Source organism: Triticum dicoccoides, chromosome 2B (genome assembly GCF_002162155.2).
Source record: "Triticum dicoccoides isolate Atlit2015 ecotype Zavitan chromosome 2B, WEW_v2.0, whole genome shotgun sequence".
NCBI classification, from domain to species: domain Eukaryota; kingdom Viridiplantae; phylum Streptophyta; class Magnoliopsida; order Poales; family Poaceae; genus Triticum; species Triticum dicoccoides.
Window position 1 is genome coordinate 328,428,138 of NC_041383.1, and position 12,073 is coordinate 328,440,210.

Below are 12,073 nucleotides of genomic sequence, written 5' to 3' on the forward strand. Positions count from 1 at the left end.
AGATCCAATCACACATGCACTCTTTCCACAAATGAAGCAGCACAAAGGTTGTGGAGGAGCAACTCCACCTTGCTGCAGCAACACTGAGAAAAGACCCAATCAACCGTCAAAGAGAGAAGAGCCAAATCACTAGAGCAAGCAGACAAGCATGGGGAAGGAGAGAAGCGATGGTGGGGTTGCTGCCTTGTGGATGGAGAAGCAGATTTGGGAGCAAACAGATGCAGAGGAGGAGCAGGCAAGCAGCCAAGCACATCTACAGATCTACCTACAATGCAGGAAGAAACAGAGTACTAGGAGGGGTAGAAGAAAATTCAGAGGAGGCCGGGGTAGAAGTGAGATGAGAATGGGAGCCACACCTTGCTGTTACGCCAGAGTTGGAGGGAGAGCTGAGCCCGGCGAGGAGGGGCACAGATCGGAGCTGTAGAGGAAGGAGCCGCCGCCAAAGGTCAGAGAGGAGAGAAGGAAACCCTATCGGGTGGATTGGGCGATTGGTTCGATCCTCTCTGTCCCGCCCTTCGCCTTATACCTGTTCGCACTCGCGCGCGAGCCCAATATTTCCAGCAAAAGCCCGCGAAAGCTTCCCGCGTGGGCCACTCTTTCCCGCTTGGAAGCAGCCCATGGCGTCCGATCTGGCCCAAGGCGCCGCCCTACGCGCCTAGGCGGACGATTCAGACGCCCTAGGATCTAAAGCGGACGCTTTACGATGATGTGTAAGGCAGGTTCGACGCCTTGACATCGGAGGGCGCCCCGACGCTAAGGCGTCGCCTAAGCGACGCTTCACAGACGCCTTAAAAACAGAGGTTGGTGGGGGTGTGTACAACGGCCTTACAATGAAGGTTGCCGTACACTTGATAAAGTGACAATGAAGTTTTTTAAATAGGTCTAGTCACCTCGTTGGAGCGCGACCTACGTCCTATGAGGAAGGGTTGTTGAGAGTGGTGCCCGGGGCATGCGACACTTGGAGTGCCACCATTTCCGGAGTCTGACGACTCTCAAAAGTGGTAAGGGTAGTGCCCGACGCACGGTGATGGAGGGCAAAGCCCTTGTGGCCCAATCTTTCATAACTTGGAGGTGGAGGAAGATGAACACAAGGAAGAACACTCGAGAGAAGATCCCAATCACATATCCACTCTCTAGGCAAACCATACAAGTAATACCACAAGATCCATAAGCAAGAAGGGAAACAAGTAACAAGGTAAGTTATTCCCAAATCCATTAGGGGAGATGAGGTATTGGGGGTAGTCTTCTCCAAATCTACAAGGGGAAGATGGATGTCTTGATATTCCCTTGGGATTCTTCTCCACTGGAGGTCTTGATCTCCAATGGAGAGGATAGATGAGCGAAGCCTTCTTTTAGTTTGTCTATTACACTTTGCTAACCCTAAGACATGCAAGAGATATGAAATATATAGGTGGTGGGAGGTAAGGGACGAGCTAGGGGTACAAGGGTCATTAGCCCCACCATTCTGCGCGCATGCATGTTTGATGTTCCGACATGGGTCAGACATATGGTCGGAGATTATGTTGGAGCATCTGACCCGAAGACATAACGTATGTCAAGGGTCGGATGCTAGGTTGAAGGTTGGGTCGGGTATTCCGACCCATTGTCCAACCTCCATGTGTTGCTCGTTCTCCCTTGAGACTCTTTCCTTCTCCATGATAGCCTGGCCTTCATTCCAGGCTTCTCCATTCTTGATTCCGTCACACCTAATGGCATTTAGCATTCCAACTTTAGGTAGTAACCATGTCTCATTTGAATGTAAAGGGATTTCAAAGAGGAGCGAGTTTACCTCGGATTCAATAGCACGTGCGCAAGCTCTTGTCAATGGTCCACTTGGAGGTATAGGTGTTGGTGTAGAATCCATGGTGATGTCCATGGGGTGCTCCGCACCACATGGAACACTCGAAGTGTCTCCACTTCTGGAGTCCCACGACTCCCTACTAGTCTGAGCCTTACTAGGTTCCTCAAACCTCTATTCTCAGCCTTGCTAGTTCGCCGGGGAGAGCTAGAAGGGGAGAAGAGAGAGTGACCCTCTTGAATTCATTCAAGCAGGCAGTGAGTGATTTACATGCCCATGTGGAGCCTTATCTAGCCTAGGGGTCATTGACAAATGATCAACGCTACCCTTGAAAAGAGAAGGTGATAGGGTAGAACTAAGGTAATCTTCTATCCTTTGGCCCATGTGCCTCTAGTTGGGTTAGGAGGGGGAGGGGGATGGAGGTCCACTAGGGGGAGATTCCCTCCACTATATGAATGCCTTTTTGCTTGGGATTGTGCCTCTTCGCTCCTTCGCCTCCATCTTTGACTTATTCTTTTATGACCTCTTCTTCCGTTGACTTGTTGACGACATAGACTTTCTTGGTTTTTCGCTGACCAGGGTGGTTTGCTTTGACCCATGGGAGTTTGCTTGAACTATCATTGCCCTCCTTGTCTTGTGTTGACTGGCCTTTTGACCACTGATTTCCAGTTACTCAACATGTGCAAAAACTTTCTGATGGCTTCATTGTTTTTTAGTGTTATGCACTAGATACTCGTCCGGGAATTTGAATCTGGTGTGCAACTTCGATATGAGGAGATTCCGCACACCCTCATTGGCTTTCGACCCGAGGTTGAATTCGTTGATGCTCATGATTTCGCGTAGGATGCAATTTAGGGCATTGGTGTAATGGCATGCGACCTTTTGGGGACTACTAAGAAGACCCTTGATCTCCACTTTAGTGACCACAATCCTATCAGTGCCAAGGTTGTTTCGGGACCTAGGCTTCCGCTGCCTCTTGGGTTGTCCAAGATGGTCCCTTGGCTGGTCCCTTTGTTGTGATTGGTCGCATCTTTAGGACAATTGGTGTTGGCGTGGAACCCATCATGATCATTAGTTCTGGCGCCAGACCTATCATGACCACTAGTTTTGTATTCCTGCCAATCCGTAAATGGGCTCAGGTTGTCTAGACCGTCATTACGCTGTGATTGGTCGCATCTTTAGGACAATTGGTGTCGGCGTGGAACCCATCATGATCATTAGTTCCAGCGCCGGACCTATCATGACCACTAGTTCTGTACTCCCCAATCTGTAAATGGGCTTAGGTTGTCTAGATCGTCATTACGCAACGATGGAGCTATGTCTTTGTCGTTCGTATGTGTCATTCACGAAGAAGAGGCTGTGGTGACGGCTTTGTCTCCGGAGATTTTCAGCCTACATGTTAAATCGATTGGAAAACGTTAAAATTCTATATAGAATCCATATAATTACTTAAAAATATGTAGGAAATCAAAAGAATTACTTAAAAATACCTATAGAATTCAATAGAAATTTTGGCACGACCTTTGCAAAAAGTTGTCCATATGGAGAGCCAAAAATTTGACAAAACACTTAATGTTGGCACTCATATATATTCTGTGAAAAGACATAGCGTGAAATTCATCACTAGCAACAAATTTTTGCCTTGGCTCGATCGCTGAAAAATCACACAGAAAACATGTAGAACGTCGGTTCGACGTCTGGTTTAATATCACATATCATATTAAAACCATAGCCGGTGGTGACGGAGTATGGTCAGATCCACGGCGGGCGGCGGCGGAGCTAACACACACGTATTTGGTGTCCGTGCGGTCGATTTAGTGATTTTTCACCTAAGTCCCGTGTGCATTGGTTCATAACAACAACAACAACAAAGCCTTTAGTCCCAAACAAGTTGGGGTAGGCTAGAGGTGAAACCCATAAGATCTCGCGGCCAACTCATGGCTCTGGCACCTGGATAGCAAGCTTCCACGCACCCCTGTCTATAGCTAGTTCTTTGGTGATACTCCGATTCTTCAGGTCTCTTAACAGACTCTTCCCATGTCAAGTTCGGTCTACCCCGACCTCTCTTGACATTCTCCGCACGCTTTATCCGTCCGCTATGCACTGGAGCTTCTGGAGGCCTGCGCTGAATATGCCCAAACCATCTCAAACGATGTTGGACAAGCTTCTCTTCAATTGGTGCTACCCAACTCTATCTCGTATATCATCATTCCGGACTCGATCTTTCCTCGTGTGGCCACACATCCATCTCAACATACGCATCTCCGCCACACCTAACTGTTGAACATGTCGCCTTTTAGTCGGCCAACACTCAGCGCCATACAACATTGCGGGTCGAACCACCGTCCTGTAGAACTTGCCTTTTAGCTTTTGTGGCACTCTCTTGTCACAGAGAATGCCAGAAGCTTGGCGCCACTTCATCCATCCGGCTTTGATCCGGTGGTTCACATCTTCATCAATACCCCCATCCTCCTGCAGCATTGACCCCAAATATCGAAAGGTGTCTTTCTGAGGTACCACCTGCCCATCAAGGCTAACCTCCTCCTCCTCACACCTAGTAGTACTGAAACCGCACATCATGTATTCGGTTTTAGTTCTACTTAGCCTAAACCCTTTCAATTCCAAGGTTTGTCTCCATAACTCTAACTTCCTATTTACCCCCATCCGACTATCGTCAACTAGCACCACATCATCCGCAAAGAGCATACACCATGGGATATCTCCCTGTATATCCCTTGTGACCTCATCCATCACCAAGGCAAAAAGATAAGGGCTCAAAGCTGACCCGTGATGCAGTCCTATCTTAATCGGGAAGTCATCAGTGTCGACATCACTTGTTCGAATACTTATCACAACATTATCGTACATGTCCTTGATGAGGGTAATGTACTAATTACCATGGAATTAAGCTGATGAGCCATACAATGAAGCCATGGGAGAGAGTCACTGAGATAGCCGGTCCCAAGCCCGGGTAAAGGAGGAGGGTTGTGATAGGCTTGGCGAGCCAACGTAAAAACTCAACGACTCTTATGGAGATGAAACCCGCGTGCATTGGCTCATATATGAGGTAATTTACTAGTTGTGAGGGAAAGAGGGACAATGCCACTAGTAACAAGTAAGATCGCGCCACTAGTAAGCTATTGGTGTTTTAGTGTATTTAGGATATTATTGGTGTTTAAAAATCTGAAACTTTGTGTGGTATCATTATATGACTTATAGATGCCGTGATAAATTTTTGAGAGTTACATAGACGTTTTGATCTCAATTGCTTAGAAACCGATGGATATCCGGGAAAGAATTGTTGTTTTCAAGTGAAACTGTTAGGGTTTTAGAGAGAGCCGATAGATTTGCTTCTCATTTGACTTTGAATTTCTGTTTACATGCAATATGCACCATATTAATTTGCATCTAGAAATTTGGGAAAATTTAGGATAGCTTTGCTATTTCTTTAGAAATAAATGCAATAAACACATCATTTGTGTGCCCTTTATATTCAACACCACAAGTACACTTGTTAGTGACATTCGTCATCAATTGGCGCGCCATTGGTATCCTTTAGAACTTTTGTATTATTTAAGGTTATTCCTGTTTGTCGGCCATTAAATGTATTTCTACGTATTTGGATTTCAAAAAAGATACAACTTGATGTATATATGCATACCAAGATCGATCGGATGCAAATATATGTTTACGACACACACCGTTTGACAATCTTCTCCACAATATGTATACCAAGATAGATCTGATACAAATATGTTTAGTTAAGTCCGGACACAAAGGGATACAATAGTTTGATAATATAGTTTCTCAAGGTCGCTTGACAATCTTCTCAATCTTGGTCTTCCATGTACTTTAGCCCCGTGTTCTGACTCTTTTCTTTTGAAGGGACCACTTGTCTAAGGTAACGTAGTTCTACCCCTAGGGATCCATTTTGTACCATCGCCTTCTTCCGCTAGGTTGTCAAATTGGTCAAAGTTGTCGGAATCGGGGCTTCGGGGACCCAAAGGCTCGAATTCTGGGGTGCGCTCGTTCCTACCGTCCTATCCTTTCCTGCAACTAACCACGGCGAGGCTACGGCGAGAGCGGGCCGATGACACAGCAGTTACCCAAGTTCGGGCCACTTAGTGTAAAACCCTACTCCTGCTCGGTTTGGGATTGCACTGGTGAGAGAGAGTGAGAGTACAAGGGTAGAGGATCAAGTGGTCGACCTCCTCTACGGTGGCACCCTGCCCTCCTTTTATATCGGCCTTGGTCCTTGAGGGAGTCCTGGACTGGGGGGGTCCTCAGGCTGCCGGCCTATCTCTCATGGGCCGGACAGGAGGGCCGCACTATGAACTGCTAGAAGACCAAACTATGAGGAGACTCCGTATCCGGACAGGAAGCCTTTGGTGTCTTGGTGTGTCCTCCAAGTCAAGAGGAGAAGAATCGGCATGTTATCCCTTCCTTGTAACCGACCATGTGTAACCCTAATACCCTTGGTGTCTATATAAACCAGAGGATTTAGTCCGTAGAGGCTAGAACAACAACCATCATCCTACTCGCCTAGGGTTTAGTTCATCTGATCTCGTGGTAGATCGACTTTGTAATCATCCTATACACATTAATATAATCAAGCAGGACGTAGGGTTTTACCTCTTCGAGAGGGCTCGAACCTGGGTAAACATCGTGTCCTCGTCCCTTGTTCCCCATTGATCCAAGATCCACAGCTCGGGACCCCCTACCCGAGATCCACCGGTTTTGACACCGACATTGGTGCTTTCATTGAGAGTTCCCCTGTTGGATCGCCGAAGGATTGATTGCTCGCCTGATCATCGGAGATGGCATCAACACCGGGGACATCTTCGCCCCCGGCCGGCTTTTCGCGTTCGGCAGCATTATTCTGCACGCCAACTCGACCGGTCATCTCGACTAGGTCGACAGTTTCGCCCCTGAGTACCGGATCAGGTTCGGTAACCTAGAGTATGTCGCTGACACTCGTGGCGATATGATTTTCACCGGCTTCTTAGCTTTATCTGAGGCACTCGCAGATCCTGAAGCATAGACTTCGGGACATCTTCCCGATCTGATCTCCGGATCGACTCTTACCTCGCACCCGGCTTCGGGCCTAGATGCAACCACCGTGTTCGAAGAACGGGAGTCAACGCCGACCATACTCACCCTCCGTACAGCGGACCTGGCTTCGAGCCTTGACGGAAGTTCGGCATCCGAAGATCGGGGGTCAGCCCTGGCCGGACTCACCCCCCATCTCACCATCACTCCGTGGGTCGACTCCGAAGAAATCTCACACGCTAATCCGACTAGTTTCACCCTGATAAACGAGGCGTTGGATCGGATCCAGATGATGACTATCACGGATGGCCCATCCTCGGCCTACATTCGGCGGGGCCACGAGGTTGGCCACAGGGAATTCTACGTTAAAGACAAGCCATTGGCAGCCGCCGCCAAAGACGAGGCCTTCAACAACAAAAGGATCACATCATTTAGATTCCCGATTCGATGATTTTCGATCCTCCGCCAGGTTTTTCAAACCTGACAGAGTCTCGGGGGCTGCTATATACAAGGATTGCACAACTTTGTTCACAAAATCCGCTTTATGGAAAGAATATTACATGGCTTACCTCGAAACCCGTCAGGAGGCCACTGGAGGCTTCCTTCAGTCCGCTGTTAACGGACCAAATACTTCTCAAAACCATGTCCATCAGGGCGTGATGTTCCGCAATGATGGAAGAGCTATTCACAACCTCCTCCATCACGCACCCAGTTGCAGCCCGATCTCCCGTGTTTGTCGCTGGCGGCGGGGCCCCGGCTCCCCCTTCAGTGGAGGGCGGAATTGACGCCTCCGAGGGCTTTGGGGGCTCCGGAGCCGTCTTTCAGGAGGGCTCAGATTGACCGAGCTCCCCCTCCTTGCTCACTAGGAGGGATCCCCCTCCTGGCCTTCGGTGACCGAGTTGCTGACCTCGGCCATGATCTTGTCGCCACCACCTCCCGCGTCCGAGCCAGGAGGGGTCCTTCGGGACAACACCTCTCCGGTCTCCCCGGTGACCGGAGGAGGTGTAGAGCGCGACGCGGTCCCACTCTCTGTCAGTTCGGCTGGCGTAGAAGTCCCCTCTGAAACTTGATCAACGGGGAGGTCGCGCGGTGGGCTGTAACATGATATGCACACATACTATCAGTAATAGGCTAATGAAACAAGCGCCAGGGGATCTCCGAATCCGTACCTTTCGGCACGGGGCTTGGCCCTGGGGTTCCTTTTCGGAACCTCCTCGGACGCTGCGGACTCCTCGTCGGAATCCGAGCTGTCGTCAAGCATGACCAACTTGGGCCTGCGCTGTTTCTTCGGGGCATGAGGAGGTTGCTCCTCCTCGGCGTCTTCTGAAGCCGCCCTCTCCTTGTACGAGAGGAGTCGCTCTCCTCGTCCTCTTTCTGCTCCCCCTTGAGGGCGGAGGGAACTTGGGTCTCTCCGGACCTGGTGTCCGGATGTGCTCTTGAGCGGAGGCCTTCTCTGGCCTTCCTCACGTCGCTCTTCTTCTTCTTCTCTTTACTATCTGGCGCCTTGTACGGCACCACGGTCAGCATCTCCCCCAACAGGGCCGACCTGGGGTCTTTGGGCTGCGGGGCCGAACTGTCGATCTGCATGGCTTTGTCAAGCCAGCCCTGCGAGGAAGGGGAAGGAAAAGTCAGATCTCTTGTTAAAAGACGAATACCTGAACATAAGATAATAAGACTTCATTACATTCTTAGGAGGGTGCGCGGCGTCGAGGCCAATATCCTCCTCTTTCGCTGGCCACTCCTTCTGGGGTTTGAATAGCACCTTCCACAGCTTGTCATGGGTGGTGACATGGAAGTGGAGTACGGTGATAGGATCTTCGGACTTGTAGGCCCACATTGGGGCGGCCCTTTGTTGGCAGGGTAGAAGGTGGCGACAGAGCATCACCTGGACCACATTGGTCAGTTTGGTGCCCGCCTTTATCGCTTATGCAGCAGCTCCACCTCCGTGGGTGACCCCCAGTCGAGGCTCTTCTTGGTCCACGAGGTTAGCCTCGCAGGCAGTTCGGATCTGAATTCGGGAGCCCTGCCCAGGCCGCGTCGCGTGGTTCTGTAATGTAGAAGCACTCCTTCTGCCAAACCTTGACAGTATCTATGAATGTGCCCTCCGGCCACTCAACCCGAGCGAGCTTGCTAATCATTGCCCCCCCTCCGCAGTCCGCCTGCTGGCTGTCGATAATCTTCGGCTTGACATTGAAGACTTTTAGCCACAGGCCGAGGTGCGGTTGGACCCGAAGAAAGGCCTCGCAAACGACGATGAAGGTCGAGATGTGAAGAATGGAGTTCGGGGCCAGACCGTGAAAATCTAGCCCGTAGAAGAACATCAACCCCCGGACGAAGGGATGGAGCGGGAAGCCCAGTCCCCGGATAAAGTGGGGGACGAACACCACCCTCTCGCCTGGCTGGGGCGTGGGGATGACCCTCCTCCTGAGCTCAGTGAACGACGTTGGCCGGGATGTAGCTGGCGCGCTTCAGATCTTCGATGTCCTTGTTGGTGACGATGGAGGCCTCCCACTTGCCTCCCGCGCCAGATCCGGCCATGACTGGATTGAGGGAACGGCTGGGAAGGAGTGCTTGAGGAGAGGTGGTTTGGGGCGCTGGAGCTCTGTAGATTGGGAAAGCGATGGCAAGAGGAAGGAGAAGGCGTACACAGATAGCGGCGGCCGCTCCCCCTTTTATTAACTATTGTAAATACCAACAGTCATTTAATTGCGTTGCGGACCTCGCCACTTCCTGATATAATCGCGACGTTATGCGCGAGTGGGGTAATCAAAATCATTGACCACATTCCTTAAAAAACAGGCACGATCTCCGTATTGATGGGACATGCCAATAGAGGCACTGCCTCGAACCGCGGATCGAGTTTCCACAACGGTTCAATATTTGTGACCGGTTGTGACCTTTCGTCAAAAGCTGTCAGGCAAAGGCACTATTCACATTGGAATGGTTGGCCTTCGGGGCTAAGCAACATCTGCAGTTCGGATTCCGAACATTACCCGATTAACACATGGCCGAACTCGAGAACCTAAAGGAGGAGAGGAACTCACCCTGCAAGCCGGAGACTTCAGGTATGTCAAGAACTCAGGAAGCAATGAAGCACCAACGTTGGAGGCTAGTTCGGGGGCTACTGAGGGAGTCTTGGACTGGGGGGTCCTCGGGCTGTCGGCCTATCTCTCATGGGCCGCCCAGGAGGACCGCACTATGAACTGCTAGAAGGCCGAACTATGAGGAGACTCTGTATCCAGACAGGAAGCCTTTGGTGTCTTGGTGTGTCCTCCAAGTCAAGAGGAGAAGAATCGGCATGTTATCCCTTCCTTGTAACTGACCATGTGTAACCCTAATACCCCTGGTGTCTATATAAACCAAAGGGTTTAATCCGTAGAGGCTAGAACAACAACCATCAGCCTACTCGCCTAGGGTTTAGTTCATCTGATCTCGTGGTAGATCGACTCTGTAATCATCCTATACACATCAATATAATCAAGCAGGGCGTAGGGTTTTATCTCTTCGAGAGGGCCCGAACCTGGGTAAACATCGTGTCCTTCGTCCCTTGTTCCCCATTGATCCAAGACCACAGCTCGGGACCCCCTACCCGAGATCTGCCGGTTTTGACACCGACAGTCCTCTTCCCACGGAGACATTGGCGGGAAGGGTTGCCACACAAAGGCAATTTTGAAGGGGGACAGTGGCGCAGTCTATCCTGACAAAAGGTGGTCTTCGCCTGCAAAGCCACCGTTCATGACGCGCCGGTGGGCTCGGTGATGACCTCCGCCCTGCGCGCCCGTCATCTTGGTCTTCTTGCGCCGATCGGGCAACCTTTGGGGATTGCTTTGCGAACCGGCGCGCTGGCCTTGCTCCTTAGCACAAAAGAGGAAATCCTCCTCATCCGCGCCTGCTGGCACGACCTCTGCACCGTTCGTTGCTGCGCGCGTCACCCACGTGAAGGCGCGGGGCCGCGCGATCGGGCTGAACAGCCCTTGACTTGCTCGTCCCTGAGAGGGTGCCTCGGGAGGCAACCTCGGGAGGCCTCCTCGCTAGAAGGCGTCGCGAGGCTCTTTGTTGTAGGGTGAAACCCTAGGTGAGATCTTTTCACACTTGAGGGGGAAATGGATGGATAACAAAAACACAAGAGAGGAATACACTCAAACAAAACTCAATCACACATCCACTAGAATCGCAAACACATGAGATCCACAAGCATACGAGAACAATCCAAGGAAACAAGCACAAAGATAAGGTTCTTCCCACTCCTAAGGAGGTGAGGTCTTGATGATAGTCTTCTCCAAAGAGGAGGTCTTGAAATCCACTTGGGATCCTCTCCTAAGAGGTCTTGATCTCCAAAAGGAGTGGTAGAAGGAGCAAAGCTCTATCAATGTCTCACATATACTTTGCTAACCCTAAACATGTCCCTAGGTACTAAATATATAGGTATGTGGGCGAGGGGGACGAAGAGGAGGCCCAAACAGCAGCCCTCGGCCGTCCATCCTGAAGGGCCCGTGCGCACGGGGGTCTTGTGTGCACGCCCGTGCGCACGGGGTGCTACAGTGGCCCGGGCTTGTGCACACGGGGTCTGCAGCCCGTGCGCACGGGGGTGCGCGTCTCGTTTCCAAAGTGCTTCTGGGAGGCCCTTGGGCACAGGGTCTTGGGGGCCCGTGCGCACGGGGTTGCCTAGGAGGTGCAACCTTCGTCTTGTTGGACTCCTCCTTTTTCGAGGCCTTGGGGTGCTTCTCCTCCTCCTTTGGGGTGTCCCTTAGCTGCTCGGTGGCCTTTGTCGTCATACCTAATGACACATAGCATATTTTGGTGAGGTAGCAACCAAGTTCCATTCATGTCCATATCTATCTCGAGTAGGAGTGAGTTCACCTCGGTTTCAATGGCGCGTGCTCGAGCTCTTGTCATGGGTCCATGTGGTGCTTAATGTGTTGGTGTAGGGTCCATGGGGATGATGGTAGGATGCTCCGCATCACCCCCCTCCCCCCCGGTGAGATCCGTCCTCGGATCGTGATCTTCATCACCATGGTATGGGGTAAGTCCTTGATGTTGAATGTGTCGCTTACATTGTACTTGTTGCGTGGGATGTCGATCTTGTAGGCGTTGTCATTGTATCGTGCTAGCACCTTGAAGGGTCCATCGGCTCGTGGTAGTAGTTTGGACTTGCGCTTGTGGGGAAGCGGTCCTTTCGGAGATGTAGCCATACGAGATCGCCCGGTTTGAACATCATTGGGGACT

The 12,073-nt window shown here is 50.9% G+C and overlaps 1 protein-coding gene across 1 annotated transcript in view; it reads left to right on the forward strand.

Annotated features, from left to right (window-relative positions):
* LOC119363627 (mediator of RNA polymerase II transcription subunit 33A-like) overlaps positions 1 to 12,073 on the forward strand; it is a 38,304-nt gene that overhangs the window by 1,579 nt on the left and 24,652 nt on the right. The window lies entirely within an intron of this gene.